This window comes from Rhinoderma darwinii, chromosome 2, assembly GCF_050947455.1.
Source record: "Rhinoderma darwinii isolate aRhiDar2 chromosome 2, aRhiDar2.hap1, whole genome shotgun sequence".
Taxonomy (NCBI): Eukaryota; Metazoa; Chordata; class Amphibia; order Anura; family Rhinodermatidae; genus Rhinoderma; species Rhinoderma darwinii.
Genome location: NC_134688.1, coordinates 419,939,480 through 419,945,502, shown reverse-complemented (window position 1 = coordinate 419,945,502; position 6,023 = coordinate 419,939,480). Strand labels below are relative to the sequence as shown.

The 6,023-nt window shown below is 43.8% G+C and overlaps 1 long non-coding RNA gene across 1 annotated transcript; it reads left to right on the top strand.

Annotated features, from left to right (window-relative positions):
* The first annotated feature begins 519 nt into the window (after positions 1-519).
* On the top strand, positions 520-1,279 carry LOC142741475 (uncharacterized). The gene is made up of 2 exons (XR_012881158.1): positions 520-985; positions 1,028-1,279. It is a non-coding gene; the product is annotated as an uncharacterized LOC142741475 (long non-coding RNA).
* Positions 1,280-6,023: the final 4,744 nt, after the last annotated feature.

The window sequence follows — 6,023 nt, the reverse complement described above, 5'->3', positions numbered from 1 at the left end:
GAGGCCAAGAGAGCAAAGAGGCCAAGAGAGCAAAGAGACCAAGAGAGCAAAGAGGCCAAGAAGCAAAGCCGGGAGAGCAAAGAGGCCAAGAGAGCAAAGAGGCCAAGAAGCCGGGAGAGCAAAGAGGCCAAGAAGCCGGGAGAGCAAAGAGGCCAAGAATCCGGGAGAGCAAAGAGGCCAAGAATCCGGGAGAGCAAAGAGGCCAAGAATCCGGGAGAGCAAAGAGGCAAATAGGTAAAGAGAGCATAGAGGCCAGGAGAGCAAAAAGGCCAGAAGAGCAAAAAGGCCAGAAGAGCAAAAAGGCCAGAAGAGCAAAAAGGCCAGAAGAGCTAAAAGGCCAGAAGAGCAAAAAGGCCAGAAGAGCAAAAAGGCCAAGAGGGCGGGAGGGAGGGCAAAGAGGCCAAGAGGGCGGGAGGGAGGGCAAAGAGGCCAAGAGGGCGGGAGGGAGGGCAAAGAGGCCAAGAGGGCGGGAGGGAGGGCAAAGAGGCCAAGAGGGCGGGAGGGAGGGCAAGAGGCCAAGACAGCAAAGAGGCCAAGAGAGCAAAGAGGCCAAGAAGCAAAGCCGGGAGAGCAAAGAGGCCAAGAGAGCAAAGAGGCCAAGAAGCCGGGAGAGCAAAGAGGCCAAGAAGCCGGGAGAGCAAAGAGGCCAAGAATCCGGGAGAGCAAAGAGGCCAAGAATCCGGGAGAGCAAAGAGGCCAAGAATCCGGGAGAGCAAAGAGGCAAAGAGGCCAAGAGAGCATAGAGGCCAGGAGAGCAAAAAGGCCAGAAGAGCAAAAAGGCCAGAAGAGCAAAAAGGCCAGAAGAGCAAAAAGGCCAGAAGAGCAAAAAGGCCAGAAGAGCAAAGAGACCAAGAGGTAGGAAAGCAAAGTGGCCAGAAGAGCGAAAAGGTCAGGAGTGCAAAAATGCCAAGAGGGCGGAGAGCAAAGAGGCCAAAAGGGAGGCGAGCAAAGAGGCCAAGAGGTCGGCGAGCAAAGTGGCCAAGAGGTCGGAGAGCAAAGAGGCCAAGAGGCCAGGAGAACAAAAGAGGCCAGGAGAGCAAAAGAGGCCAGGAGAGCAAAAGAGGCCAGGAGAGCAAAAGAGGCCAGGAGAGCAAAAGAGGCCAGGAGAGCAAAAGAGGCCAGGAGAGCAAAAGAGGAGGCCCGAGAGCGAAGAGAGGAGGCGCGAGAGCGAAGAGAGGAGGCGCGAGAGCGAAGAGAGGAGGCCCGAGAGCGGATAGATATAAAGCACTTTCTTAGATATGTCCTACACTCAGAATAAAATACCCGGCCTGTAACAAGACCTTTATTATTTTTTGCCACAATATTTTAATGCCCAGAGGGAGTTCAGTCTATTCAGCCACGGTTCCTAAGATGTTTCATCCACAGAGGGATTTCCTCTCCTGAGTGCTGGTGGATGATTTTGTAAATCAGAGGTTGTTACTTAGGCTCTGTTCACATCTGCATTGGGGTTCCGTCTGAGCTTTCCGTTAGAACGGGACCCTGAGCAGACACAAACTGACACGGACGGAAACTAGAGTTTCCATCACCATTGATTTCAATGCTGATGGATCCAGTGCCCTTGGTTTCCGTTTGTCTCTTTTGTGCACCGGATCCATCGTTTTGTCGGAAGCAATAGCGTAGTAGACTACGCTATTGCTTCCGGCAAAACTACGGATTTTGCTCTCCTAGCTTCCGAACTGATCAGAGATGAAGGCGATAGTGACTGATGAAGGTATGAGGAGAACACCAGGTTGCAGCTGTGCAAATCTGCTCAATAGATGCATTGGCCCTTTCAGCCCAGGAGACCGATACTGCTCTGTGGAGTGAACTCTGACATTCAGAGGAGAAAGTAAGTTCTGGGAAGAGTAAGCTTCAGCAATAGCTTTCTTGACCTAGTTTGATTGAGTACTCTTGGAAACCTTCGTTCCCTTATTCAGGGATAGAAAGTGGCCGTGTGAATACAGCCATAGAACTACATTGTTCTGAAAATGGACATTTTTTACGGTCATGTGAATGTAGCCTAAGCCAATCATAATTGGATAAAACAATTTTTAACAGACTCTCCAAGGATTCTCAAATCTGACTCCTTCTTAGGATTTAAACATGGTCATCTCTGGTGTTTCTAAAACTCAGTTTGAACCACTATCTCACATGGATCTGAGAAGACTTTCTTGGAAACCTGCTTTCCTTGTGGCTAATACTTCAGTCAGAAGAATAGGCGAGATTCAGGACTTTTCTACTAAACGCCCTTGACGTCACTGTCGGACAGTGACGTTAGCTTTCAGATGCAGGAATCCCTGGTGATTCCGACCTCTCTAGAAACCCCTGACATCACTATCCATATACGACAAATGAAATCCATCAGATTATTTAATGGCCATGAAAAACGGATGAAAGACGGATGGCGACCTGAATGACGCTATCTCCCTTATTCCAATGCCATTTGTTTTTCCCTGGATCCCACCGCTCCAGAGTTATGGTCTCCTGTTGTGTTGGCATTCTATATATTGATCTTCTGTACTTAGCCAACGGAGTGTGAACTACCCCCATTCTCCTGAGATGGAGATAGCTTTCCTGCCTCTGATACTTACCAAGCTGCACGAGGCAGTTTTAGAGCAGTCAAGCACAGCATGATGTCGCGAGATAGAATTGTTCTGGCGAGATCACGCTGTGCCTGGCCACTCTGAAACTGCTAGCGCTGATATAGGTTGCAAAGCCGCCAACACGACGGAATAGAAGAGTCCACGGGGAAAAAAAAACAAGCTGGAATAAGGGAGACAGCAATATTCAGCTTAGATAACCAGATCAATTTATATGACCTAGTGACAGGTCCTCTTTAATCAGGACACAAGGCAAAAAAACAAAAAAAGTCATTTGCATAGCAGATTATAAGTGAATAAGAAAAAAAAACATGATATAAAAGGCCTCATGCACACAGCCATATTACAGACACGTGTTGTACTGCTCTCACATTCCATATTATGGAGACATTCTCCACTAGAAGCAATACGCTGAGAATACGGTGCATGACAGCGGCACCATACAGAAGGGAAAATGAAAATAGCGGTTTGCCAAGGATCTCACAAGCTGGACTGTCATGAGAACAGCCCTTTCACCAAACACCAAATAAACTCGCAGTCTTCTGAAGTGTAGAAGACAATAAGGAGAGTCCAGATGATGAACTTACAAACTTAATCAGATGTTCCAGTGATTAGAGTTGAACTGTGGCTCCAATGCTCAGTGGTATAAGAAGCTGGTCGTGCACATCATACCGAAAAGTTCCCCAAACTGGCAAGAAGGGAAAAAGTCAGAGGTGCAAAACCTTCTATAGGAGGGGGATAAGGAAGGACACAATATATCAATGTGACACGTGTCCCGAAAAACTAAGGCTCTGTATGAAAGAGTGTTTTAAAATGTATCATAAATCCCTTTATTTTTAATCTACCCAAGTTTTACTTACCCTGATGCCCTCCACACAGCTTATCCCCCTTATCTTTCCCTTCTGAGCCCTGCCTTGTGCCCAGGCAGCTGATAACAGCCACATTGAAGGTGTTGCCGTACCCGGAAGAACCCACATTACAGTTTATGGGGTGTATGTCTCTGGTCAAAATGCTCACTAAACCTCTAGATGAATGCCTCAAGGGTGTAGTTTTTAAAATGGGGTCACTTCTTGGGGGTTTCAACTGTACTGGTACCTCAGGGGCTTCTGCATACATGACTTAGCACCATGAAATCCCCAGTAGGCAAAATGGTGGTCCTTTCCTTTTGAGCCCCCCCATGGGCCCAAACGGCAGTTTATCACCACAACTGGGATATTGCCGCACTCAGGACAAATTGGGCAACAAAATGGGGTATTTTATTCCTTGTGAAAATAAGAAATTTTTAGCCAAAACGACATCTCATTAGAAAAAACTACATTTTTGTCAATTCACAGCCCATTTCAAATAAATTCTGTGAAAAAACTATGGGGTCTAAATGGTCACAACACCCATAAATGAATTCCTTGAGGGGTGTAGTTTACAAAATGTGGTAAGTTCTGGTGGGTTTCCATTGCTTTGATATCTCTGGGGCTCTGCAAATACCACATGGCACCCGAAAACCAATCCAGCAAATCTGGACTCCATAGAACACACAGCGCTCCATTCCTTCTGAGCCCTCCCATGGGCCCAAACGGCAGTTTCTCACCACAAATGGGGTATTGCTGCACTCAGGAGAAATTGGGCAACAAAATGGAGTATTGTATTCCTTGTGAAAATAAGACATTTTGAGCCAAAACTACATCTTATTGGAAAAAATTACATTTTATTTAATTCACAGCCCAATTCAAATAAATTCTGTGTAGAAACTGTGGGGTCTAAATGGTCACAACACCCATAAATGAATTCCTTGAAGGGTGTAGTTTCCAAAATGGGGTCACTTCTGGTGGGTTTCCATTGCTTTGATACCTCTGGGGTTTTGCAAATGCGACATGGCACCGAAAACCAATCCAGCAAAATCTGCACTCGAAAGAACACACAGCGCTCCTTCCCTTCTGAGGCCTCCCATGGGCCCAAACGGCAGTTTATCGCCACAAATGGGGTATTGCTGCATTTAGAAGAAATTGGGCAACAAAATGAGGTATTTTGTTTCCTGTGAAAATAAGAAATGTTGATGAAAAATTAGATTTTATTGGAAAAAATGCATTTTTTTAATTTCACAGCCCAATTCAAATACGTGCTGAGTAAAAACCGTAGGGTCAAAATGGTAACAACAACCATAAATGAATTCCTTGAGGGGTGTAGTTTCCAAAATGGGGGATTCCCACTGTTTTGGCACCTAAACACCTCTTCAAACCTGGCATGCTGCCTAAAATATATTCTAATAAAAAAGAGGCCTCAAAATACACTAGGTGCTTCTTTGCTTCTGGGGCTTGTGTTTTAGTCCACGAGCGCACTAGAGCCACATGTGGGACATTTCTAAAAACTGCAGAATCTGGGCAACACATATTTATTAGTGTTTCTCTGGTAAAACCTTCTGTGATACAGAAAAAAATTGAATAAAATTGAAATTCAGCAAGAAAAATGAAATTTGCAAATTTCACATCCACTTTGATTTAAATCCTGTGAAATGCATAAAAGGTTAAAAAAAACTTCTAAATGCTGTTTTGAATACTTTGAGGGGTCTAGTTTTTAAAATGGGGTGTTTTATGGGGGTTTCTAATACATAGGCCCCTCAAAGCCACTTCAGAACTGAACAGGTACCTTAAAAAAAAGGCTTTTGACATTTTCTTAAAAATATGAGAAATTGCTGTTTATGTTCTAAGCCTTGTAACATCCAAGAAAAATAAAAGAATGTTCAAAAAACGATGCCAATCTACAGTAGATATATGGGAAATGTGAACTAGTAACTATTTTGGGTGGTATAACCGTCTGTTTTACAAGCAGATGCATTTAAATTTAGAAAAATTCTATTTTTTCAAAATTTTCTCTAGATTTTGAAATTTTTCAAAAATAAACACTGAATATATCGACCACATTTTACCACTAACATGAAGCCCAATGTGTCACGAGAAAACAATCTCAGAATCACTTGAATAGGTTTAAGCATTCCGACGTTATTATCACATAAAGTGAAATATGTCAGATTTGAAAAATGAGCTCTGAGCATTAAGGCCCAAACTAGGCTGCGTCCTTACCTTAATATAAGGTAAATATATACAGCCTCAGAACAAAGCTCAGTACATATATACAGCACGAGAACAAGGCCCAGTACATATATACAACACCAGAACCAAGCTCGATACATACACCGTGTTCCAAATTATTATGCACATTGGATTTAAGTGTCATAAACATTTAATTATTCGTTTTTCAATTAAACTTATGGATGGTATTGTGTCTTAGGGCTCTTTGGATCATTGTAATCAATCTCAGACATCTGTGATAATTAGTTTTCCAGGTGTGCCCAATCAAAGGAAAACTACTTAAGAAGGACGTTCCACATTATTAAGCAGACCACAGGTTTCAAGCAATATGGGAAAGAAAAAGGATCTCTCTGCTGCCGAA